This window comes from Ascaphus truei, chromosome 5 (assembly GCF_040206685.1).
Source record: "Ascaphus truei isolate aAscTru1 chromosome 5, aAscTru1.hap1, whole genome shotgun sequence".
Taxonomy (NCBI): domain Eukaryota; kingdom Metazoa; phylum Chordata; class Amphibia; order Anura; family Ascaphidae; genus Ascaphus; species Ascaphus truei.
Window position 1 is genome coordinate 112,320,983 of NC_134487.1, and position 27,997 is coordinate 112,348,979.

A 27,997-nucleotide genomic window follows, 5' to 3' on the forward strand; every position below is an offset into this window, starting at 1 on the left:
GAAAAGATCAAACGAGATCCTAAGGGACGATTCATTGTCCTGGTAGGACTCATACAGCAGTCTAGAATTACACTGGCCTGTATATACGCACCCAGTGAAGGGCAACATTATTTCTATGACACATTTTTCCAGAAGCTACAGCATTGGGCAGAGGGACACATAGTCTTGGGGGGAGACTTCAATACAGTCATGGACCCGAGAGTTGATCGCTCATCGTCCCAGCATCTCCAGAGGAGGGAGGGCAATATCCCCTTATTGAAGGGTCTAAACAACTTGGTCTGGTAGACATATGGAGAGAGCAACACCAAGGAGACCGTAGTTACTCTTTTTATTCCCATCCCCATGACAGCTACAGTAGGATTGACCACTTCTTTGTATCTGGTAGAATGGTCCCACAAATAGCCGACACAAGGATACATGATATTACATGGTCGGATCATGCATCAATAGAGCTAAGATGCAACCAAATTGGATCTGTTAAGCCGGGAGCAAACTGGAAGCTAAACGAATCTATAATTAAAATACCGGATATACAGAAACAAGTCAAAGCCGAAATTTCGAACTATTTTCTGACAAACAAAGGCTGTGTGGAATCCCATTCTATGCTATGGGAGGCTCACAAGGCCACAATATGAGGGGTACTAATTGGTATAGCAGCGGGTAGAAAAAAAAAAAGGAAGCCAAATTAACTCAGCTATATCAAAGGTTACACGAGCTCTCTATACTACATAACCGGACAGGTAGAGATGACACATTGAAGGAGTTGAAGGATGTTAGGATTGAACTAAATCTCATCCTTACCTCCAGAGCTGAGAAAGACATGAGTTGGACACAGAGGAAGTTTTATGAGAAAGCTAATAAACCGGATACTATGCTAGCCACCAGACTCCGTAATCGGAAACCAAATTTTAATATTCATTCTATTAAGACAGCAGAGGGACAGATCTCCTCTAACCCCAAAGTTATAGTGGGGGAGTTTGCAAAATTCTACGCACAGCTATACAATGGGGAGAAGGTGGTTCATAACGCTAAGACAAGTAGTAAACTGCGGAAATTCTTAGCGGACGCAGCCCTACCACAATTGACCAGATTAGAGCGAGAGGCAATCCAACGCGACTTTACAGGGGAAGAATTGGCAGCGGTAGTAAAAAACCTAAAGGCGTCAAAAGCCCCAGGCCCGGACGGGTTCTCCAATCTGTATTATAAAAAATTTATCGGAGTCTTAGCTCCGCACATGCTCCAGCTGTTTAATGGAGTACTAGCAGGAGAGCCGTTCACGGAACAGATGCTCCAGGCGTCGATCTCGGTAATTCATAAAGGGGATAAAGATCCCACAAATTGCCAAAGCTATCGGCCAATATCACTAATTAATACAGATGTTAAAATCTACTCTAAATTGCTGGCCAACAGATTGAGTGTCATCCTGCCGACGCTAATCCATCCGGATCAAGTTGGCTTCATTACTAATAGACAAGCGGCCGACAATACTAGAAGGATTGTGGATATAATAGACTTTATAGGAACCAACGAGATCCGAAGCGTAGCCTTAAGCCTAGATGCGGAGAAGGCCTTTGACAGGATTGACTGGCCATACCTAGAGTCCACGCTCGGAACATTTGGGTTTGGAGGCATATTTCGGCAGGCAGTCAAAGCATTATATTCCGCACCAGCAGCTAAGGTGGTCCACCAGGGGTTCCCCTCGGATTTATTCCCAATTAAAAGTGGCACGAGACAGGGGTGCCCGCTTTCGCCCCTGTTATTCGCCCTATGCATCGAGCCACTTGCAGCACAAATCCAGAACAACGCTGATATCTCTGGAGTACAAATCCACTCCCAGGAACACAAAGTGGCTTTGCACGCAGATGACATAATTCTAACTCTTACTAAGCCGCTCATCTCGCTACCTAATCTGTTCGAGCTTCTAGAGCGTTTTGCCCAGATCTCTGGATTTAAAATAAACCAGACTAAATCAGAGGCTTTAAGCTTTAACTTACCCAGAGAGATGGAGAAGCTGACAGAACTCAATTTTGAGTTTAAGTGGCGTCCTACATCCATGAGATACTTAGGAGTGCACATCACGAAAAAAGTAGGCTCTCTATATCAGGTTAATTATCCCAGTCTGCTGAGGACTCTCAAAAAAGAGCTGCAGGAGTGGAAGGCATATGGTATTTCTTGGTTGGGGAGAATATACAGCGTCAAGATGAATATCCTTCCCCGAATTCTATATGTGTTCCAAACTCTCCTGATAGCCGTGGTACGAGCGGACATTACAGGGCTTCAAAAATCAATCTCACATTTTATTTGAAACGGTAAAAAACCACGGATTAAGGTAAAATTGATGCAGAAAGCTAAGGAAGCTGGTGGTCTGGTGGTTCCGAGCATCATATCCTACTACAAAGCGGCGCAGTTGTGCCAGATTATGCAGTGGCATGGAGATCCGGAGCTCAGGCGGTGGGTGGCACTGGAGAGGGAGATGTGTGCCCCGCTTGAGCTCAAGGACCTGATCTGGTACCCGAGGACACGGGTGAGGGATGTTCTCGTTCCACTGACCTCTGTTCTCAACTCACTCTCTGTTTGGGAGGCTACTAAAGGTAATCGCTCGATAACCTCCAAATACACACTTATGGCTCCCTTATATGGCAATCCAGATTTTGCTCCAGGTTTGGCAAACAAGAGCTTTCTGATATGGCGCAAATTGGGGATTAGACGATTGAAGCACCTGGAGGGTAGTGGCAAGATTAAATCCTTTGAGCAATTACAGTCGGAAACAGACATACCTAATACTGAATATTTGAGGTACCTCCAGGTTCGGGCATACTACAACACACACCCAGTGAGACCACCGTTAACGAATTTTGAACAGCTCTGCGTGCGCGGTGCAGACACGCGGGGACTGATCTCTGCCTTATACAGAGGGGTGGTTAGTACTGACTCGAACAGGACAGACAAACCCCGTTTTATGGTACAGTGGGAGGAGGATTTGCAGGGCACATTAGAGGACGAGGACTGGTCTGCGGTGTTTAAAGCTGCAGCTAGTAGCTCCATTTGTACGACATTAAAGGAGAACTCATATAAGGTATTGTTACGTTGGTACCTCACCCCAGTTAGATTAGCAAAATTCATCCCGGGCTCTTCCCCGTTCTGCCCTAGGCAGTGCGGGGAACAGGGGGGTTTGGTTCACATGCTGTGGTCTTGCCTGAAAATAGTGCCTGTCTGGACCCAGATCCGTGATTGGCTGCAGCGGATCTTCTTGGGGCTCAAAATTCAGCTGGACCCGTGGCTATTTTTATTAGGCAAACCAACAAATGATGTATCTAGATCGGGTAACAAGCTGATAGCACACTTTGCTACGGCTATGAGGTGTGAGACCGCAGCATTGTGGAATCAGAATGTGATTCCTTCTATAGATAAAATCAGAAACAGAATTTGGTTCATATGCCGAATGGAGAAGTTAATGAGTTTAGTTAACGATTCGGGCGATAAATTCGAAAAGGTCTGGTCATTATGGTTGGCCCAGACTGATATTCAGGGGGTGAATGGTGCCACAATATGGCTTTAATAGATTTAGGTGAGTTCTCCTTGGATGGGTGGCTGGGAGCTAGCTATGATGGACAGATGGAAGGGAACCCCCCGGGGCTGTGTGATACACTAATAAATACGAACAGGAAGTGGCAGTGGATTTATCCCAAAGACCTTTGTGAGGTAGAGTCGGGCAAAGCGCTAGCAGCAAAGATGCATAGCACCCGAAGACAAGCTAAAGGTGGCTATTCTTCACCGATCCCTTCCCCCCTTCCCTCCCTGCACGCCCTCCTCGCCTTCCCCCCCCCTTTTTTTTCTCCCGTGTCGTCATTGGTATGTTGTTGTCTTGTCCTGTTGTCTCCCCATCATGTGTTTGTTTTATGTAGTTTGTCCTAGACAGTTCGGTGTATACTACGGATAATATGCAACATCCTGTACGTCCATGTTTGTATGCACAAAAAACTTATAAAGACAAAGTTGAGAAAAAAAAAAAATGGCAGCAATATATGTACTCACATGGTGTACATTATAAACAGGCACATCAAATTAGAAGGTTAGCTTGAGATGATCTTGTGCCATGGAGTTACGGTAATGGGCCGTCTGTCTTGAGTTTCTCCCGCAGCTGGATGGCTTCAGTTGGTGTCTTACGTCACATCCGCCGATGTCTTTACTACTTCCGGATTCGCGTGGAAGGGGACAGGTGTATGGTAGCTGATCCTCTTGGCTTGATCTCACAGCTCACACTTGCCGGCTCTACGCGTTTCGCTGATCTCAATCAGCTTTATCAGCCTATTGGAGGAGGAGGTCCGTAAAATGAGGCTGCATAGGCTTTTATTGGCCTATGACGTTACATTTTCGGCAAATGGTTCACACGTTTATAATTGGCCAGTGAAAACCATGTGCCTTTATTTTTTTTTGGTGACGTCATGTAAAAGAAATGAAGCCAGTCAATCTGAATGACTGTGTTTCCTTTCCCTTTAATATGATGTCATCAAAAGCAACATGGCTGCCGTCACATGGATTTGAGCCAATCAGATTGTGGGAACTATATCCCCAATCTGATTGGTTGTTGCAGCCCACATCCATCTCGCTGGTGGAGAACACCTCCCAGTGCTCCTCCAATTTGGCACTTAGCCGTTTCTTCCAGTCCGCTTGCAGGGTCGATTCCCCGAAATCGAACTGCAATCCGGCAGGCTCTTCTTGCATGGTATCGGCATTCACATAAGCCAGAGTTTCTACGTGTGTAACCGGAAATATCCGACCCAGTCTTTGACCGACATCAAGGGGTATAGTGTGAGGCGAGATGCTCTGGATGATCACCTTGATCCTTCCAGGAATCGAGGATATCCACTCTCTTATCTCTGGCACCATCTTGTACCCTCTCATGGCATCTTTTTCGGGCATGGTCTCTAGGGAGAAGTACCAGTTGGCCTCGTTATGACCAGATAGCTGCACACCGTGCCCATGTGCCTCACTCCCCCTGGTTGAATCTCGGTCAACCCCGCATCGTTATTGAAGAGTTGACCATATCTCTCTTGGGCTGAGATCCTACAACACTTCTCTGAGTACGGGATGGATACGTAGAGAGGATAGGGGTAGTTCACCGGCCTCGAGTAGATAAGCCCGAATCACTTCCCACACCACATCGGCGTTGGTCGCCAATATGATTGGGGAGCTTGGATGTTCCCACGGCTCAGGACATATCAGAGTCTCCACTGCCATGGGGTGGGTCTTGTTGGTGTTCAGTTGTAGTATATTCAACCGTACATGCACCACACAATCAATGGGGTTGTCTTCATTGCTAAGGCCCCATAGCTTCATCTTCTCCGCCGACTGCATAGGCAGATGTTTCAGATGTTGATCGTAGAATGGTCGGTAGATAATAGTCACTTGTGGCTCGGTATCCAGCAAGGCCGAGGAGTATTTACCTCCACTAGAATTACAGCCGGTTAAATTCAACTGTAGGTGTCCCGTTGGGGTTTTTCATCGGGGCTGGGCACTGGGACGCTCTCCGATGATGTGGAGGGTTTTTCTGTCGGCTGCACTTTGAAGGCCATGGCCCCAGGAGTGGGTGTTCTTGGCTTTGGACAGTGCTTGAAGAAGTGCTTGGACAGTTGTAGCAGCGGTATTGGCGGATGGCATTGGGGCCAAGGTTAGGAGCCAGCCATCGAGACGTTCTGGGTGTCTGACGAGGTGATTCCTGGGGAATATCCTCCTCAGGGTCTGCCTTTGCACTTGTTTTTTTGGATGGGGTTCCTTTACTCTCTCTTGGAAGACCCCAGAGGCATCTTGGGAGTATGGACTCACAAGATAGCCTCTTGAGCATGTACTCAATCCATTAGCTCTTTGAAGTTCAGAGGATACTCCGGGGAAGGGTGCAGCTGATCCAGATGGCAACCGGGTGCATAGGCAATACTTCCCTCAGGAGTTGTCTGGTTTGGAGGTCATCGGCCTTGGACACTTGGACAGTCTTTTTATTTACCAGGGTCCATAAGGCCAATTGGATCCATTGTAGGAACTCTGATACTTCCTCCCCTTCATCTTGTGTAAGATGGCGATGGCGTCGTCTGGAACACTCTAAGCTATGGTTAGGGCCTGATTAGTGCTTGGGCATCAGCATCTGATGACACACATGGTAGAATTGTAATATATGGGGGGCTGGAGGCTTCTGGCACTCTACAATCTGCTGCCTCTTTACTGCTTCAGAGCAGGACCATTCTGGGAGCACTTGTACCGCATGATCTTTCCACTTTTCAAACTCCTCCTCTTCTAAGGGCGTAGACCAGGTCCCAGAGAAAGCCTCTAGCTTGCAATAGTGATGGGACTGTTAAGATAGCATTAGGGCTTCCACCAGTTGTGGCAGGGTTATCACTAAGTCTGAGTTTCCCATTGACAGGCGACTGTAGTGTTCAGGCCGCCGGCTATGGACTGTTTCTGGACTAGTCCCATTCAAGCTGGGGATAGATGACAGGTGTAAAGCCGCAGTTTGGAGGGGCGCCTCTAGCATAGTCCCTGGATTAAAAATCACCCTGGGTAGGAGTGGGTCAGAGTAGAGTAACAAATGCCCCGTAAGCAAGACAGCATACTTCTTGGGGGTATATGAAGGCCGTGGAGTTTCAGGTTTATACGATGCCTCAGACTGTAAGTTGCTATCGGTATGGACAACACTGGACAGATCAACAGACAGACGGTGGGCAGGGCTTCCGGAAGATGCAGAGTCGAGGGGGTATCTTCCTCATGTATTTTGCGGCCGGCCGCAACTAGAATAATGTTCGAGCGGTATGTCGGGTCCCATTTCCTGTCTATATACGAGTGTTAGCTAACACAGGGAGCTTCCTAAGGTGGGTGCAGATATCCCGTGAGGATGTGTCTGCTGGGACATCCCCACCACGACCACGTGGCGTGGGGATTCTTCAATCTGGATGTCCCAGTCCTGGACCTGTTACTTGGAGGGTACAAACATGATTCTCCAACTTTTAGTATATTCTCTCAGGAACCCCAGATCTGAATCTCAGCAGCAGTGTATAAGGGAAGCTATCTGTGCTGCCGTTACCTGAGTGGCAACCAGGAGGCCTGATCCTCCGCCACTGGGAGCCTGGGGTAATCATATTCGCTTGCACACAGTGCCTCCACCTGAGAAGGATCCTAACAGGACAATAGTCCCTCACAGGACAATACAGCCGTAAATACACACACTTGGTATGATAATGGAATATTTACTGAACATGCAAATTCTAATAAACAACTACTGTATGCAACACAGAACACAAAATATTGACCCCAGGGAGTATCCCCACAGTACTTAGGGTGCGGTGGCACTTGTATCCCAAGTGTCTTTCCCACAATGTCAGTCCCCATCCAAAAGTGTAGGGAGTAGCGCTACCCCTGTGGACCGATGGTGCACATTTACCTCTCTGGGCCCTCCTGTACCCAAGTACTGCTTACTTTAACAGAAGGATCCATCTAATCCCCCAACTTGAGGCCTCTACTAAACCTTCAACTCTGTGTGCATCCAATCTATCATGTGGGGTGAACTCCCATTAGAGGGTCTCACTTTTAGAGTCTCTGATATATATATGTTGCTGGGTCTGGTCCCAGACCGCAGGCCAGGCACACAGTGTGGAGTTGCTTGCTGATGCTGCAGCTCTAACAGTATACTAAAGGGGGTGTCCTTAACTGAAAGGGCCTTCCCTACACATGTACTATAGCCTTCTTTGAGTCGGGGATTAGCTGGGGCCTACACGGGAAATCTGGCCTAGTCCTGCAGTTACTGGCACCTGGGACACAATCTCTCTTCTTTGTGTCCTGCTCCCTACTGGCGTGGTCCCTGCAGCACGCCAAATATATCTTCTGCTTCCCGCCGAGATCTAGGAAGCCCTATTGGCTCTGTGCCTACATGTGATCAGCAGCCTCTAAGGCTTCTGGGAAATATAGTCCTTCGCGGAACACTATCTCTATTGCTCGCCGCACTGTGTTCCCATTGTGCATGCGCCCCATAGCTACTGCGCATGCACGAACTGTAATGGCCGCCACACTGACTGCACATATGCACGGAACTTAAGATGGCGGCGCCCTGATTGGCAGTCCTCCGCAGAGCTCCGACGACCCGATCACCACTCAGCTGTCCCCCATCCCAGGGCATAGAGGTAAGGGTGACCTGGCTACATCCATGTAACAGATGCAGCCCTCTCACCTTCACCAAAAATTGACAAAAATCTTCAAATCCATAATTGATTTTACCTGAAGGACCAGGCAATGGTCTTTAAGTACCAGTGGGTGCCCCTGAACTAGACATGTGCTGCTTGGGTGTGTTACTACTAGGGGGTGTTTCTGTTCCCACTCCCATGAAAATGAATACAAAAAAAACATTGCTCCCTCCATTTCCTGCACGTTGTCTTTGCCCAGCTCCAGACATGAACATGCAAAACAGAAATAGGAAAAAATGATTATACCACGACGCCAGTACAGTCCATTATATATATTATTATACTTTACTATACTATTACTAATTTTACTAATTTTACTGATAATACTACTAATTTTACTAATTTTACTAATAATACCATTATTATACTGTACTGTATCTTCTGCTTTTTGGGGGGTTGGAGGAGACAAAGCATGCATGGCTTTGGGTACAGCACTTTACATTAGGACTAGAGGTTTACAGTACATTAGATATTGGGGGCTCGGGGGGAGGGGACTTGGCATGCATGGATTGGAGCACTATGTCTTACCTGGCTGTAGAAGACCGATGTGACGTCATGTTAGAAGGAAAGGAAGCACAGCCATTCTGATTGTCTGGCTTCACTTCCTTTACATGATGTCACTTCCCCCCCCAAAAAGGCACATGATTCCCACAGCCAATCACAGACGTGAGAACCATTTGTCATATTTAAGGCCGTGATGGCTCATTTGAGCTCAAGAAACCAGCAAGTCAACATTATGGATTTAACATGGGCATGGATTGACAAATGAAGAAAGAAGATAAAGAAAAGAAAGAAATGGACACAGATGAAGAAAGAAAATGGTGATACCACATGAAAGAATTAAGAATTTTGTTACCTGGTCAGGATCTTCACCATGGATGGCGTTGGATTGTGTTTTGTGACGTCCCCGGAGGAGAGCTTGCTGATTCCCCAGGATTCGGAGGGCCAATGATTCGAAAGGTAGGATCGATATTGAATGTATATACTTTTATTTTTACAGGTTTTTGAATTGGATTTTTCTGTTTTTATGTTTTTCAATGCCCATTGACTGCTAATGTATTAATCTGTACCTGTTTATGGTACAGATGAATACAGTAATAGCCAGTGCATTTTTTAGAAATGCATTTTTTCTATTGACTGTTATATTTTTTATGTATGTCTATTGTTTTGATTAAATTATGTTTAATTGTGATGGCTTATTTTGATTTGTATATATGTTGGCTAATGGTTAAATATATGTGTTGCCTAGTGGATGTATTAATTAATTGATGTAGCTGTCTGCAGTTTCGGCACTTAGCCAAACCACCTCCCCAAACAGTACTCGGTAAAGGGATAGGCTGCAGGAAATCAGCACCAATGCTCTCAATGCTCGCAATAGTCACAAGACCACCAGCGAGTCTACGATCGGAGCAGCAGTGAGCGTGACCGCGGCGTCCGAGCCCTGAAAGTACACTGTGGTGTTTCCTCTCGGATCTAGCATGGAGGGAGAGATCAAGTTGCTGATAACACTGTTTGATAACTACCCTGTCATGTGGTAAGATTCCAATTTTACATCTACTGGATAGGATCTTCACAGCCTATGGTCTCTATTTTTTAGACATTTGTTTTGTCTTTTTAAAGGTTCTTTATTCTTAATATTAAATAGCACCAATTTTTTCCAGCTATTCTGTGTTGTGTTTGTGTCTGTAAGTTGTTGTGGTCAGTTTTAGTTTGGTTGTTATAGGCAAGTGTTGCACTATGATTTTTCTTTGTGTTTACTTTCACATGTTATGAGATATCAATCAAGATCTATCTGGATATTGATTGGACACTAAGGACTGGTCTCATATTCGGTCAGAGATCACCTTAGGTGTTGTATGGATTTATTGATCTAGGCGCCGGTTACATTGTGTTGTTCTGTGAATCATGTATTCTTGCTGACAACGGAGGACATGGCCCTGCAGTATGCTGACAAGGACGTCCATCACATTGCCAGGGGTAAGTAGAACGGGTTTTATTTACAGTACTTTTTTTATGCTGCATGGCTAATGATGTGTTTAATAATGGGCAAATAATCTATTGTCCATATCTGGAAGGGGCAGTTTACCTCTTCATTGCCTTAGAGGTCAGCTGCTAAGTTAATGAAGTTGCCTGTAAATGTATTTTTATTGTATGAGATTCATGCCAGGGGTCTCCGGTGCTGATTTTAATGGGTATCAGCTTCGGAGACTCCCGATGCAGGAAAAAAGCATTTTTTTTCTCTAAGGCCTCTCTCGCCGCCTTCTCAGCAGCTTTTCCCAAGCTTTACGCCAAATTTTCCTGGCATAAGGATTTTGGGAGAAAATCGCCATTCTAGAGCCGCGATTAGCCTCGAAAAGCTAATCGAGGCTACTAGAATTGCACGAGTTTCAAAACCTGTCGATAACTGGCTTATCACCTCTCACCCAGCGATGTGTTTTGGACAGCAGCAAAAAATGGCGATTCATGCCTTTATTGCCCACTTATTGAGGTTTTATTAATAGCAGAAGTCATTTTAGCCGAAAAGCCCTTGATAAGTGGGTTATCGAGGCTACTAAAATAGGCCCCTATGTATTTTTGTATTATTCATTTTCACTTTATTATCGTGTGCAAATAAAACATTTAATTCTCTAAAAATATTTTTTTGTGTGTTCACATTTTTACTCTTTAGATATCAATTAAATACACTTGAAGTACATACAGTACATTACTAAACAACTGTGTGATATCGGATCATGAATGAGAATAAGTGACAGGTTCAAATTGCAATTAGATTGTTAAGACACAATAACTCGTGATCGCAGACTTGAGTTTCTGTCCTTTATTCCAGACAACGCTAAATTTCAATTGCTGCACTCTTTCAGACCCTGGTAAATCTACAGCTACCTCGCATGAAAATTACAGATTCTCACAGTATGGATAGGCATGGATTAGCTTGCCGTGCAGCAAGTGGCCGACAACCGGCAGTTACAACTATTTTTTTACCCACAGCCTCCCAGTGTGCGTATGCGGTATACCTATTAAGTTCTCAGTACTAAGCTTTTAATTATACTGAGCTTTATTAATGATTCTGAGCTTGATTACTTACTGATTTACTTACCTACTTTTCCTGCTGGTGTGTTTCAGCGGGACTAGTGTGTTATCGTACTGCTGTAGCACACCAACTGGTACAATGAAGTGTGTTTCACCTGTATGTATATAGAGTATACTGTACATGTTCTGTATATCTTATACTATATTAGTGAAAGCACTGTATGTTTGCCTGCCTGGATGTCCGGTGTCCCTAGGGGAAATCTCATTGGTCCCTTGGCCCGCCCGCCCCCGCACACCTCTCATTGGCCTGAGGCGGAGTGACGGGCCAAAGGACACACAGGGACACACACACACACAGGGAACACAGGGACACACACACACACACACAGGGAACACAGGGACACACACACACAGGGGGGGACACACACACACAGACACACACACACACACACACACACAGACACACACACACACACACACACACACACACACACACACACACACACACACACACACACACACACACACACACACACACACACACACACACACACACACACACACAGTGACAGACACACACACACACACACACACACACACACACACACACACACACACACACACACACACACACACACACACACACACACACACACACACACACACACACACACACACACGGACACACACACACAGGGACACAGGGACACACACACACAGTGACAGACACACACACAGTGACACACACACACAGTGACACACACACACACACACACACTGTTACATACATTAGCGGGGCTCACAGTGTTAGCAGCACCCGCGCGCACCTCCTCCTCTCCCCGTGTCTCCCGCGCTTTCACCCCGACCCCCCCTCCCCCGGCGCCGCTACATTCAGCGGAACACACACACTATTATTACCCCTTCAGCGCCCCCCCCCCCCACCCAGTGTCAGCGGTCGTGCGAGACCCCCCCCTCTATATCTCCCACCTCTCCCCCCCCCCCACACATATACATGCCCCCCCCTCCCCGGCGCTACAACTCACCCCTCCCCGGCGGGGGAACAGCCAGTGGCCAGGCAGGCTGCCTCGCGGCGCCGAGTGCCCAAGATGGCGGCGCCCGGGACACAGCGGGGGAGCGGCCACAACACGCTGCCTCCCGCCTCAGATCCACGTGGGACCTGCCGGATGGGTGAGTGAGCGGCCTTCACCTCCCCTCCACCCCCCCGCTCCCCTCCAGTGTCAGTGTCTCCCCGATAACCCCCCCCCCCCCGGCGCCGCTACAGTCAGCGGGGGAGCGAGCGAGCGCCCGGGACACAGCGGGAGAGCGGCCACAACACACTGCCTCCCGCCTCAGATCCACGTGGGACCTGCCGGACGGGTGAGTGAGCAGCCTTCACCTCCCCTCACCCACCCCTCACCCCCCATAACCTCCCCTCACCCCCTTTCACCTCCCCTCACTCCACTTCTCTCTTCCACCCCCCTTCACCTCCCCATTTACCTCCCCTCCACCCCCCCTTCACCACCTCCCCTCCACCCCCCCCCCCTTCACCTCCCCTCCACCCCCCCCCTTCACCTCCCTTCCACCCCCCCTTCACCTCCCTTCCACCCCCCCCCCTTCACCTCCCTTCCACTCCCCCCCTTCACCTCCCCTCCACCCCCCCTTCACCTCCCCTCCACCCCCCCCTCCACCCCCCCACCTTCACCTCCCCTCAACCCCCCCCTTCACCTCCCCTCCACCCCCCCTTCCCACCGCCTCCCCTCCCTTCCCACCACCTCCCCCCCCTTTCCACCACCTCCCCCCCTTCCCACCACCTCCCCCCCCTTCCCACCACCTCCCCCCCTTCCCACCACCTCCACCCTCCCCCCCTTCCCACCACCTCCCCCCCCCCCTCCCCCTCCCCCCCTTCCCACCACCTCCCCCCTACTCCCCCTTCCCACCACCTTCCCCCTCCTCCCCCCTACCCCCCTTCCCACCACCTTCCCCCTCCTCCCCCCTCCCCCCCTTCCCACCACCTCCCCCCTCCTCCCCCTTCCCACCACCTTCCCCCTCCTCCCCCTTCCCACCAACTGCCCCCTCCTCCCCCTTCCCACCACCTTCCCCCTCCTCCCCCTTCCCACCACATCCCCCCTTCTCTCCCTTTCCACCACCTTCCCCCTCCTCCTCCTTCCCACCACCTCCCCCCTTCCCACCACCTCCCCCCTTCTCCCCCTTCCCACCACCTCCCCCCTTCTCCCCCTTTCCACCACCTCCCCCCTTCTCCCCCTTTCCACCACCTCCCCCCTTCTCCCCCTTTCCACCACCTCCCCCCTTCTCCCCCTTTCCACCACCTCCCCCCTCCTCCCCCTTCCCACCACTTCTCCCCTTCCCCCCCCCGCTCCCCTTCCCCCCCCGCTCCCCTTCCCCCCCTCCGCTCCCCTTCCCCCCCCTCCGCTCCCCTTCACCCCCCCTCCGTTCCCCTTTCCACCCCCCCCTCCGCTCCTCTTCCCCCCCCCTCCACCTCTTTTTCCCCTTCCCCCTCCCACCCCCTCCTCTAACCCTTCCCCCCCTCCTCTAACCCTTCCCCCCCTCCTCTAACCCTTCCCCCCCCTCCTCTATCCCTTCCCCCCCTCCTCTAACCCTTCCCCCCCTCCTCTAACCCTTCCCCCCCCCTCCTCTAACCCTTCCCCCCCCTCCTCTAACCCTTCCCCCCTCCTCCACCCCTTGCCCCCTCCTCCACCCCTTGCCCCCCTCCTCCACCCCCTCCTCCCCTTCCCGCCGCCCTTCGCCTTCATGCCCGCCTTACCGCCTCCCCACCCCCGCCTCTGCCTTTCACCCGCCCTTACTCCGGCCGCCTCTGCCTTTCACCCACCGCCTCACAGCCGCTGCACGCACTCAACAGACACCCGCCACACTCGACACATACCTGCCGCCACACACACCTGCTGCCTCTCGCCCCTACGCACCGACATCACTGACCCACCGCCTCACACCCTAGCAGGACCCCCACTCACAGACAGCACTCACAACCCACGCGCCAGCCGCCGCCTCACACCCTTGCAGGACCCCCACTCACAGACAGCACTCACAACCCACGCACCACCCGCCGCCTCACACCCTAGCAGGACCCCCACTCGCACACAGCACTCACAACCCACGCGCCACCCGCCGCCTCACACCCTAGCAGGACACACGACTCAGATTTTTACATCACTTATGCCACCAAAATATACATTGTACTGTGGTGTGGTTACAATAAACCATTTTTATACAACATCGTATTACATTTTCTTCCATCTTTCTTTTCAATATTATTATCCAACCTTTACAACAAATACTCACCTATTGTTCCACAATTTATAAATAATACTACCTATTACGCATTTACCTCCCGGGCAACGCCGGGTCTCTCAGCTAGTACTTATATAAATACTGTAATGCATTCATACTGTATGTGTGATACACAGTGTAATGTGTGGTAAGTGCACCTGATGTGTGTATATACACACAAGACCACGACTATTCTAAAGCTTGCCTTAAACTAGCCCGGTTACATTCTGGGTATGTGCTGGGTGTAACCTGGCTAGTTTAAGGCACGTTTAAGGCATTTCTGCATTGACTAATGACCCATAGGATTAACACAGCAGGGGTCCCTGGCAGTCCCATTCAATTTGAATGGGACTGCCAGGGACCCCCACTGTTAATCTGATGGGCCATTCATCAATGCAGAAATGCTGGGTCTAGTTTAAGGCAAGTTTAAGGCATGTATCCAGCATGTTCCTGGGTGTACCTGGGTCTTTTTGGCGATTGCCACTGGTTTGTGTTAGAATAGTTGCAGTCTCTGCTGTATGTATGTTTATGATGTGTGTATCTGGGGAGCATGTCTATTGTGTGTGAACATGGAGGTTGCTTATTGTACTGTATGGTGCATGTATCTGGTATGTGTGTATCTGTGTATTGTGTTTGGGCTGCCTGATTATTGGGTCAGTTGACTGGGCTTGCCCCCCATTCTAAAATTTGTCAGTCAGACCCTGGTTTATACCGTGCGCTGAAGTGTTCTTAGGACCATTGCTTGATTATTAGGCCAAGTTAACTTTCCCTACATTGCACCAATTATTGAACATTCCTTATCATTCACAATTGGGCTCTGAATAGTTGGTGATAAGGAAGGCGGGTATGTTTGTCCATCTCATTTACTCCCCTTAGTAAGGTAATCAGATTTGCGCATGTCAAATTGATCTACCATAAAGACAGTATAAGGGTAGTAAAACCCAACCTAAATTTCAGATTATAGTGTATACAAACATTTCCAGGTTAAACTTCAACATTCATTTAAAATATATAAACACATTCTTTATTTTGTTGTACTTCAATTTGGTCTTACATGGGACTGCCCTTTTAAGTGTCAGTAACTGCACTAAGTGAAAAACATACATTAGCAATCTGTGGAGTATTTCTAAAACATTTGAGTTGCTTTACATAAAGATAGAAAGCTTATTGACTACATTAACAAAAACATTTGAAATTATACATCAAAATTATATTTTAAATGATTTAATATTAAAGAGTAACCTCCTTTAATTGTGTCAATTATACAATTTTAAAGCAGAAAGATGTTATGGTGAAAATAAATCGTTGTGCAGTATGTTTTTATTCAGCAAAAGTAAACCATAATTATCACAATGTTTGCATAAAGATTCCCTTTACTTTTTAAATACCCTTTTTACTTTTAATCTAGTAAATGAAAAATTTGGACTAGTTAGTTATGCATGTTTAGTTAACTAAGCAAATTAGGGTTTTATCTGGTAGTTTATTAGCTCCACAAATCACCAGCTGTTTATTCAATCCTTTCAATGCCTATCACACCCCATTCTAGTTTGCCTTGTACTGTAGCAGAGATTTGTCTTTTAACTGCTGCTGAAAGCTTTAGGTTAGGAATGGATATGATTCCAGGTAACAGAAGCCAATGAGAGTACACCGAGATTATGTTTGTGACATCATCTCACAGAGTACATAGAACAGCTGAGGTAGCTTTGCTTCAGCACCAGTGCCATTATGATGGATGTTTACATCTCTTCATTGAGAGCCAATTATCTCGCTTTTGTGTGAGGCCCAAGGATCACTCATGCTGCCCGTCTGGATACAGCAGTGTTGGATCTAGCTGAACGAATTGTTTTTCTCTCTCCTGGTAAGAGCCTCTTCTTTTCCCCTTCTCTGAGATATTGTAGGTGATGTGTGTAACGTGCATTAGAATATGCTGGCACAACTCAATGCTTTAGTGTTTTTGAAGACTTAAAGCTACAGCATTTTGCAGTTTTTACTGCCGATTGACTTAAACAGGCTATACTGTTCCTTATGCATTCAAGTATGTTACTGATTTATTCTGACCTCGTCTGCAATATATTAACAGATGTTGTACAATTTTTTTTATGCTCCTGCTTCATGAAAATGTAGCTAAGCTTGATACATAAAAAGGGTTTGCAAATAATCATCAGAAAAGAAATGTAATACATTTTGTTCTGTATGATATACTGTATACTAGATCAGCTCTGAATTATGGCATGTGGGGGTGGTGGAGTAGTATGAGTTGTCTACTGAATATTTAAAATTGACAGGGTAGTAAGTTATTTAAGTTTTCATATAAGTTGTGGTTGCTTTGTTCACCTTTCGAGGAATTCAGACTGGATGATCCTGATCAATGGAGCTCAGCTCAGGTGTGCTGTATTGTGTCAGCATGAAACCCTATTACAACCTGTAATGTATTTGCATTCTCTGTTATTCTATTGTATTATCTGCAGGAATACTTAATACCCAGTTTTAAAGATATGAATCAGTCAGAATATATATTTGAACAATTTCCTATCGGTTGGTTATTATTTTTTTTTCGGGTTTCTGTTCCTTCTGAACCCTGCATTTCACAGCAGGAAAAAGCAATATTTAAACTCCTGAGTTGATCTGGTTTAAGGAGATTAAGAATGACATTGACATTGACAAATCAGGTACAATAAGAGACTTAATTGACTGAGAGTGCATAGGATGTGATATGAAGAATTAAATAATCAGTGTAACTAGTCAAGAATTTAACATAATGAGGAATAGATTGGGCAATTGTAACAGTCTGGAATGAATGTATGGCCAATGAATGACAATTCTTTGTTTTGAAACACTCTAAACACAATTGTTTATTTTTACTGTAGCTCATGCCTTACTTCTGTAGTCAAGAGTGTGCAATGTAATATGTTAAACAATGAGAATGGTTATGTGATTTTTAAACCATACTTCTTTACCTCACTACTGTTGTTGTACTGTACATCATAATACATATGCTCTGCATGTGTTCATTCAATGTGATATATTTTAAGATAGCGGTTGTGCACATCCTATTTTTATAATCATGCATTGGGTTTTCTAATGCTAGCATCATGCCTCTTATTCAAGTCATTGCATATCCCAACTTAACACTTTTATTAGGTGTCACATGTAGTAATAGCATTTTGATCATGTTTATTCTATGAACTGCTTTACAAATTGAGATCAGCTTTTACTATACTGTGTATATTAATCTTTTTCTAGATGCTAAAACAATTTAGCATTGTAAATGTCTTTCAATCTGTTCAAGAATACATGCACATATATTAGTACTGTTTTAAGTAAGCTGGCTCTTAATAAATTAATTCACTCTGCATGACATCATAAAGATAGTGAATTATAATAAGTCACCATACTTATAGTGCATAATTGTTTTCTAGTAACATACAGTAAGTTAAATGCTAACTTACTGAGACGTTATATATTGTATTTTTCTTGGATGAGCTGTCAAATGAGAGAGGGAATTTTAAATGATGTTAATATAATGCACATAAATAAATAATTGTGATACCTGTTAGGAATACAATACACAAAGATCAGCAATGGTACCCCCCCCCCCCCACACACACACACTTTATTATAAATTTATTATTGTTTTTTTTTTTGTTTTTTTTTTTTAACCTTTTTCTCACAGCATATTGAAGCCCATAAATGTTTTGTAGAACAGAAAGTCTCAAGTTTGGGGATGTAATACATGGTACAGGAGATTCTAACTTCCAAGTATCCAAGACATCAATGTAATTTCATATAACTTTCTGCACTCTGAGAGAAAAATAGACTCCTATTTACTAAGTGATCTTATTCCATAAGACTCCTTCCCATGCTAGAAAACACTATACGCCCTTTCAGTTAAATTAGAATAGCAGTGCTTACAGTAGTAAATACAGTATGGTCCAAATGTTACTAAATTATCTTACAGCAAAGATATGTTTAACCCTGGTGATAGAGTGCAACACTGCTAAAAAAAACTCCTCAATTGATATGTTTTATTAAAATAACACCATTTTAAAACACCTAAAAGAATGTGGCAGTTGAAAAGCAGAAAGATGCAGAACACTGAAGATCACAACACACAGAGGAAATACTTGAAGCCCTTTACTTGGTATAATTTATACTGATTATGTTATTGATATTAGACAAATATGTCTATGCAGTGCTATGCCAAGGAATGACTTCAGTTGAAAGTAGCGGTACCTTTTTAGTTGATAACTGGATCAGGATTACTATTAGTAGTAACTAAACTTTTTCTGACTAATTCCCAAAAAAAACAAAGATACAAAGTAATTCCATATAAATTAAATACTCTATTTTATGGATATTGTGTCATAAAATGCTGCAAGTAAAAGCATCATAGTGATATGGATTATGTGTGTATTATTAGTTAGTTAATAGAAGTTTAATGATGCAAAGTAATTTATATATAAAATTTGAATGAAAGTTGATTTTATTTCCTTTTTTTTATTTAGTAACACTTATCAACGTATCAAGGTCTTTAAATAATTTCCACATATAACTGGTAATGTGTCATTTCCAGTGCGTATTTTGAGGAGAGAACAAGTACACAGAGTCAACTGAGTTATTTTAAAACCATACTTATCCAAAACATGGCTTGATATGAAAAAGAATTGTGTAACTTTGTAAACAATCACATTCAAAAGAACATCGACAGTATGCAGTGTTTTTCAACAGGGGTTCCTAGGCTTCACTTCCCCAGGCCTCTGAAAGGGGTTCTCAGCAATTTTCAGATCAGTTGAAAATTGTGCCAAATAAAGAAGAAAATATGATTAATCTGATCTAGTGCATTAGAGGGTTGGTGTTCCACAGAATTTCACAATATAAATAAAAGGGTCCGTCACCAACAAAGGGTTGAAAACCCTTATGCAGTACATGTTTACTGTATACTTCATACCTGCGTGCCAAAAAAAGTCAACTCCCATTCTTTTAAATTTTTATCAAAACTGTATTTAAATTATGTATGCAATGTGAATGGTTTGAAACCATAAAATATTTTCAATACCTTCTACAATTTTAATTTGTCTGAATTATTTTTACTTAACAGGGAATATGTCTCTGAACATAATACATCTTCCTAATTTGCTTGTATTTATAAATGAAACGTGCATAATACAATGTTAGTGTATGATCAGGATCAAGATTACTGTAGTAAACAGGCCACTTTAAAACACCTGCCTATTATTTCATCTGTAAAGGTGACTGTTCTATTAAGAAGTTAAAGTATATTGTATCATGTATAGCATACAAACAATTCCATTCACCTTCAAATATTAATCAAATCCATTCTAAATATTTGTATTTGTTGTCATTTTCATTTTAAATTACATTCTAAGATAGGTATATCCTTTATGCATCTGTGCCACAACACTGCCACCTGGCTGTTCCAAGTGGTATTAAAAAATAGAACCACAGTAGTACACATTTCAAGATGACATTATTGTACATTATCCACCAACAAATGGATTACATGGAAAGACTCCGAGATGGAATATTGTGAGGGGCTGGCCTGTCTTGCTATTGCTATATTATAAAGGAAAAAGCCATCGATGACTGGGCCCTTTTTTTTAAAAATATTTTCATAATTTGCATTAAAAATACAAACTTCGCAGGTGTTACTATTCATGTTAACGTTGGTGCATTATTGAACGGTAGCACTATTAAAAACAATGGTTAGGGAGATAAAGCTTGCATTATTTAACACTATTTTACGTGTTCTTTTGCTTTAACGGGGGTTATAATGTCCTCTACAGCTGTACGTATTCTGTAAATAATATGGACTGAAGGGGTATCATAGTGGTAATAATACTGCCTTTAAAGCTGGCTCATAATGTTAAACTTGAACTGATCTCTCTCTGTGAGACCTTGGCCAAGTTCTGTTATTTCCAATAGATGGTAAACTCTTTAGGGAAGGGTCTAGTAGTTTCTGCAATAAATATACTGTATGTACTTAGTATGTCCTGTGTATATAAGGAAATAAGCAAACAATCATTTATGTTATTGTATGCCCAAAATAAAATCCATAAAATCATTCAACTATTTGTTTCAGTTATAATTTTTGCTAATGTGTAATGCCACATGAAATATTAACCAATAATTTGTTCTAACTATATTATTTGAGAACTGAAAATACTTTAATTAGTAAGTAATAATATCACCACAATACTGTATGTGGACCTACTGCATGCAGGATAATTAGGCTGCTCTGCTTCAAATCTTAATCCATTGTTCAAACTTTTCCTCATTTTGCTTTGTCAAACAATTCCACTGCTGCAGGCTCTTCTTCTATCTTCATTCCGCTAAGAGTACATGCAGATTTCTCTGACATTTGACAGGCCACTGACATCCAAGCAGAACTAACTGGACGTGCTCACAGTATATCCTAGCACTGTGGTGGATGTAAAAGCATTTTCAACTATCATGTATGAGTGATATCCCATATTCTGATACTGTTAACACAGCAATTTAAAAGAATCTAGGAACACTATAATAAAAATTGCATGAAAAATGTAGCACATGTTCTTTTGAATAGACTATCTCTAGTGCTCTATATCAAGTAGAGTTTAAATGTTGCTGATGGTGTTAACATTTTATTTATTGGTAATATAACGCATAATAAAATACATTGTACACACACAGATGTAGCCAGGATTATTGCTCTCGCTAGTGCATTATGGTGTAATAGTCTGATATTCTGCATTATCACGGTTATTGAACCTTATGAAAACTCTGGGATTTTTGCATTATCAATAGGTACAATACCAAAAAGAATTGCTGGAAGGACGAACATCCAAACAGGAAAAAATAATATAATAAATACAATTTAAAAAATGTAGGTATGTATAACTTTATATAGTGCTATCCATGTACATAGCGCATCACAGCAGTAATATACATGACATAATAATATAATACATAATGGAAATATTTGCTTTAGACATAAAACTAACTTTAGGAAAAGGAGTCCCTGCCTTGAAGATCTTATAATCTAAGTGGTAAGTGGGGAGAATTTATACAGACATTAGGAGGGTGTTCTGGTAAGTGTGTCTGCAAGGGGTAGGTGGGTGCTAGTATGTAAGGTGCGAAGGCGAAAAAAAGACATACTCCAACCATCCCCCACAGAGTATGGCATCCTCCTGTTAGCCATGTCATCAACGTCACCCACGCAGTAACATAATGGTGCTCCAAAACTGGAAGTATACACCTGGAATAGTCAACCACGTTTCTCGTTTCTTTCTGTACATTCTCCAGTCAATCCATAGCAACCCAACTGCCCCCAATAACACATATTAATAGGTAAAATAAATGTGGCTGCATCTGTATAATATTTTTTTAAATACTGAAATATGTAGATTAAAATATAGAAATGTTGGAAGTTGCCCAAATTTGATTAGCAACATTTTTTGCACATTATTTAAGAACTATGCTTGGGGAGAAGAGTTTTTTGTTAACTTTATTCTGAAGTTCACATGCAAATGAAGCAAATGCTTGTAAAAAAAATGCCTTTTCAAGCTTCTTTAACAGTGTAGCAAAACACACACAATTTATTAGAAAAATCCCCCTGTGTTTTTCCTTTGCACCTTGAGATTATTGATAACTGTTAGTGTTAGTTTGCAGCTCACGTGTATGACATTGTTCCAGCATTGTGTTCTTGTGCTTTTATGAGTAAATACTGTATTTCTATTTTGGCATATTCCTAGATTTTTGATCTTTATATGGTCTGTGAGTGCTATGGAATCCCCCCCTCGCCCCCTCGCCGCTTTTTCTTTTTATATTTCATGGAGGAATAAGGGTCATCCCTGTTCCCTTGAGCACCCTGATTCTAACTTTAAGAAATTTCTAAGTGCTGTCTATCTCCATATCTCTGTGCGCGTATGCGATGCGTTGCACGAAGCGCTGATGTCACGCGGACATGCGGCCGAGATTCCTCCCCGTGGGAGGCGCTGATGGCTCCATTCAGAGCGTGTGCGCACCGGCTTGGCAGTGCGCGGGCGCGTGGCTCTGCCGTGTGACGCGTCAGCCGGGTGGGTTCCGGCAGGGGTTGCGGCGGCTGTTACAGGAAGTCAGGGTCTAGCTGGGGCCTAACAGGAGTCTCTGGCCTAGAGCAGACACTCTGCACACACACACCCTTACCCTCTGATGTCCAAGCTCCGACTGGCATGGCTTGCCGCGTGCCAAATGTATCAATACTCTGCTGTCGAGATTCCTGTAGTCCTATTGGCTGTCTCCCAGCAGGTGATGCGCCTCCCCAATTCATTGTGGGGAATGTAGTCCCCGCAGAGCCCTAGGCTGGTTATGGCCGCCGCTGTCCCTATTTCCTGCGTATGTGTGCACTATGCACAACATGGCGCCCTATCGGCATCAAAACCGCAGAGCCTCTAGAACACCGGAGCGCCCCCTGACTGCTGCCACACTCTCCACTACTGTGCCAGGTCCACCTGCCACTGCGGTGGCACCTGGAATCTCCCCGCATGCGCCAGGGTTCCACTGCTATACCAGTGGTGAGGGGGAAAACCAAGGAGGGTCCAAGGACCTGGCCACATTCTCCCCCTGTTGAAAAGACCAAACGGCCCCACTTGGGAACAGTGTAACAATAACCACAACATGTGGAAAAAAAGTTATATCAGTGGCGCTCAACACTGTATTAATTAAAACAATTCTAATAGATAATATAGAATATACACTGGCGACACAGTTTATTGCACTGCGGCCAGATCCGCAAGCCGGGAGATTTCCCGGCTTGCTAGTGGCCGCCCCTCGGCGTGCCGCGCGTCACAGACGCGCGGTCACGCGTCATCGGGAGCGTGCGCCCCCTGCACGCGCGTCCAGGGCTCCCCGAGGGAGCCCTGGTGTCCCGCGATGTGGGGGACGGCGGCAGGGGGTTCCGGGGGACCCGGCGGACCCGGCAGCGGGAGGGAGAGCGCCCCGATCGGAGGGCGCTCTTCCGCTGCTTCGGCGCGTGCCCGTCACCCTCCGGCGCGCGCCAGGCTACTGCTGCGGCCGAGAACGGGCAAATGCTCGAATAAACTCGGCCGCAGCAGTACAACCAGAGCCACGGAAATCGCCCGTCCGATTGGATGCTCCACGTGGTAAGGGTGAACATGTAAATATACAAAGAAATCAAATCATAGCATAATACTGTAAAACATACACATACATAAACAGACAACACTTAACAGACGCTGAGATCAACAGGTTACTAATCACAATGGCATTTAATATGGCATATCATTAATATCATAAAATACACTTATTACACATAAAATACACCTTATATATGTTTTTATGTACTATTTTATGTGTAATGAGTGTATTTTATGATATTAATGATATGCCATATTAAATGCCATTGTGATTAGTAACCTGTTGATCTCAGCGTCTGTTAAGTGTTGTCTGTTTATGTATGTGTATGTTTTACAGTATTATGCTATGATTTGATTTCTTTGTATATTTACATGTTCACCCTTACCACGTGGAGCATCCAATCGGACGGGCGATTTCCGTGGCTCTGGTTGTATATTCTATATTATCTATTAGAATTGTTTTAATTAATACAGTGTTGAGCGCCACTGATATAACTTTTTTTCCACTTCCGTAGCCTGACTAGGGGTCAGGGTTATATCATAGGCTGCCAGCTCACTGTGGGATATAGCGCTACCTATTTGTTTTTTCTACAATAACCACAACATATTATATAATAAAAATGCATTGCAATATGTACAACTTATCACATTTACATAACTCTACATCAAGTTATACATTTCCGTGAATATCACAATGACTGGATTTTACTGTGAGACCACTGCTGAGCCTCATAGTGTGGTGCCCCAAATTAATCATAGGCTACCTGGTTGGGAGGGTACCTAACATGTTGGCTTCTTCAACTCCCTCAGGGGAGTAGTCACCATACTCTTGAGGCTCAGTCTCTCTCATTGGGGGTACTGCAGTCTTTGAAATGTCTCTCTGAGGTATAAAGCTAGGAATTCTGGTGTCCAGAGGAGGGCTCATTGGAGCTACTAGAGTAGGTGTCTGAGGCCTGGGCCCATCACCCGTAGCTCCTTCGGGAGGTGCCCCTTGACTTTGGTCTGTGTTACTAGAGGGTCCTTCCATAGGATTCTCAATTGTTTCAGTTACTGTCTCTTCAGGACCTTCTGGCTCACCAGACAATGGTGTAGCCTCTGTCTCTGGTTCATTATCCCCCCCTTGTGGAATAGGCAGAAGATGATTGCGGGGCCAGATCTTTACCCGGTCATCCGCATCTTTTTATGCGGTAGACCAGGAGGCCCGGCATCTGTGATTCCAACTTAGAATACCCCGTCATGCCAACGGTCGGCCAATTTGTGTTTGCCGGGGATCCCGAGGTTACGGAGGAGAACGGTGTCTCCAGGACGAATTTCCCAATGGCGGACCTTATGGTCGTAGAGCCTTTTGTTTTTTGCAGTCAGACGAGCTGAAGCTTTCCCTGCTAGCCGGTAGGCTTGTTGCAGGCTTTCTGGAAGCCGTTGTACGTATCGGAATTGGTTCCTGTTGGGTACCCCATCAGTAGATACCCTCAGCTGTGCTTCTCGCCCGAATATTAAGAATTAGGAAGTGAACCCCGTAGATTTGTGGCAGGTGCAGTTATAGGCATGCACCAGGTACTCCACATGCTTACTCCACTCATTCTTATGAGACCCTTTCAGGGTGCCGATCATGTCCAGGAGGGTCCGGGTGAACCTCTCCGGCAGATCATCTCCCTCCAGATGATAAGGAGTTATTCGGAACTTGGTGATGTTTAACAGCTTAAGCAACTCCCTGATGAGGTTACTTTCGAAGTCCCGACCTTAATCCGAATGCAGGCGATTGGGCAGTCCATAATGGATAAAGTACTTCTCCCAGAATATCTTGGCCACTGTAATGGCCTTCTGGTCTTTGGTTGGAAAGGCTTGTGCGTACTGGGTGTAGTGGTTTTTGATCACGAGTACGTTGCCGATGCCTCGGACATCGGGATCAATTCAAAGAAAGTCCATGCACACGAGGTCCAGGGGACCCGAGCTCTTCAGATGAGCCATTGGAGCGGCTCTGGAAGGGAGTGTCTTTCTCTGGATGCACTGTGAGCATCAGCTGCAGTGGTGTTCTAACTTCGACTCTCGCTTCCATGGCCAGAAGAACCGGTCTCGTATCAAACTGATGGTCTTGTCTACTCCAAGATGCCCATGGTCTTCATGTAGCGATGGCAAGACCATGTGTTGTAGGTTCTTGGGTGGAACTAGTTGCATTCTACTGTAGTTGGTATTAAACCACCCGATAGAGTAGACCATTGTCCATTTTGAATGTATCCACTTCCCACGTTTTTGTGACCGTGTCGCTGGGAGCCTGTTTCTGCAATAAAGGTTTGTTTTTTCTGGACGGCTTGGCGGATAGCTCCAGCCACTGGATCCCGTATCTGGTATTGCACCAGATCCTTCCAGGCGATGTTGTCTGGGGTGATATTAATTCGATCAAGGTGACAATCGGTGGCAGGGATAGCTATGGATTGCATCCCAACGAATCCGCGACCCTCAGTTCTGAGAAGGCCACTTTATCTTCCATGATGGCTGTGGTTGAGCACATGGCCCGCATCCCTGGCCCAGAGATTTCTTCACATAGGTCATCATCCGGGGTGGTACTCAGTCCTGGTTTTCTATATAGAGCAACGGCTCAGATGTTCAGGGGCCCCAGCTTGTACTTCAACGTGAACCGGTAGTTCGAGAGGGCCGCCAGCTATCTGTGTCTGGTGACATCCAGTTTGGTGGATGTCAATATGTACGTCAATGGATTGATGTTCGTACGCACTTCAAAGGTGACTACAAACATGTAGTCATGGAGTTTGTCCATGATTGCCCACTTGAGAGCGAGGAACTCCAACTTGTAGATGGGATAATTCTGCTTGCTGGGGGTCAAACTGCGGCTGACGTATGCCACTGGTCGAAGGCCAGCCGGGTGCTTCTGGTGCAAGACTGCACCTAGGCCATTGAAGATCACATCCACATGAAGGATGTAGGGCTGCTCGGGATCGGTGTAAGCGAGAACAGGTGCCTCTGTCAAGCTTTTCTTCAGATCGATGAACGCCTTTTCACAGGCGGCTGTCTACTTGACGTCGAACAGCAGTCATGCGGAGGTGGCCTTCTGCCCTGTCTCCTCGGGGTATATCTAGAGAAGGTTGTTGAGGACCTTTGTTTTCTGGCCTTGGTCAGTTCACCACGGCTTCATCTTTGGCGTGGTTGGTAGCTATTCCATCCGCGGACACTATGTGTCCCACGTAGGTCGGATGTGTGGCAGAACCGACATTTCTCCAGAGACAGCTTCAAACCTTCCTGGCCCAGCTGATCCAGCACTTTCAGTAGCCATTCTTCGTGTTCTTCCACAGTCCGAAGACGATGATATCGTCCAGGTAGACTAAGCACTCCCATGGGTTCATGTCGCCAATGGGGTCCATCAAATGCTGGAACGTTGCCTGAGCACCACATATGCCTTGGGGCATGCGGGTGAACTGGTAGAAACCAAGGCGACATACAAAGGCTGTCTTTTCTTTGTCTTCTGTACTCATTGGTACCTAGTAGTACCCAGATCTCAGGTCCAATACACTGAACCACGTGGTTCCTGGCAGTGCATTGAGAATTTCTTCAATCCGCGGGAGGGTGTACTGGTCAGGCACGGTATGGTTGTTCATGGTCTGATAGTTGACACACAATTGGACCGACCCATTCTTCTTCCACACCACCACGATCGGTTTTGTTTAGGGGCTTCGGGATTCTGTTACAATGCCCGCTGTCTCCATCTCTTGTAAGAGATCTTTCATGTCCTCCACAAATCTAGGAGCGATGCGACGGGACCGCTCCCGGAAAGGCGTGGTATCACTAAGCCGGATGGTGTGCTGGGCGTTTGGGCTGCAGCCCATATATATCTCACTGGTAGAGCACACTTCCCAGTGTTCTTCCAGCTTGACCGTTAGCTGATCCTTCCACTCGGCGGACAGGGTGGATTCCCAGAAGTCGAATGCCAGCTCAGCTGGTTGATCTTGTGCAGCAGCAGTGTTCACTTGAGCGGCCATCATCACGATTGGGGTGACTGGGTAGATTTGACCCAGTCTCTTGCCTTGGTCCAGGGGCATGGTGTAGGAAGAGATGTTTTTTACAGACACCTTGATCTTCCCGGGCAGTGAGGACTTCCATTCTCGTACCTTCAGCACAAGTTTGTAGCCTTGGTTGGCATCTTCCTCTGGCGTACTCTCTAGAGAGAAGATATGATCGTCCTCGTCTCGGCCTGGATAGCAGCATGCTGCGTACATGATCCTCACTCCCCCTGGTGGAATCTCGGTCAATCCTTTGGTATGATTGAACAGGGCCCCATATCCATCTTGTGCC

The 27,997-nt window shown here is 45.6% G+C and overlaps 1 long non-coding RNA gene across 1 annotated transcript in view; it reads left to right on the plus strand.

Moving 5' to 3' along the window:
* The first annotated feature begins 16,213 nt into the window (after positions 1–16,213).
* The window catches only part of LOC142494422 (uncharacterized), a 183,545-nt gene continuing 171,761 nt past the window's right edge, over positions 16,214–27,997 (plus strand). Inside the window, exon 1 of the long non-coding RNA XR_012801429.1 lies at positions 16,214–16,419. This is a non-coding gene — a long non-coding RNA (uncharacterized LOC142494422). The remainder of the gene's footprint in view (positions 16,420–27,997) is intronic.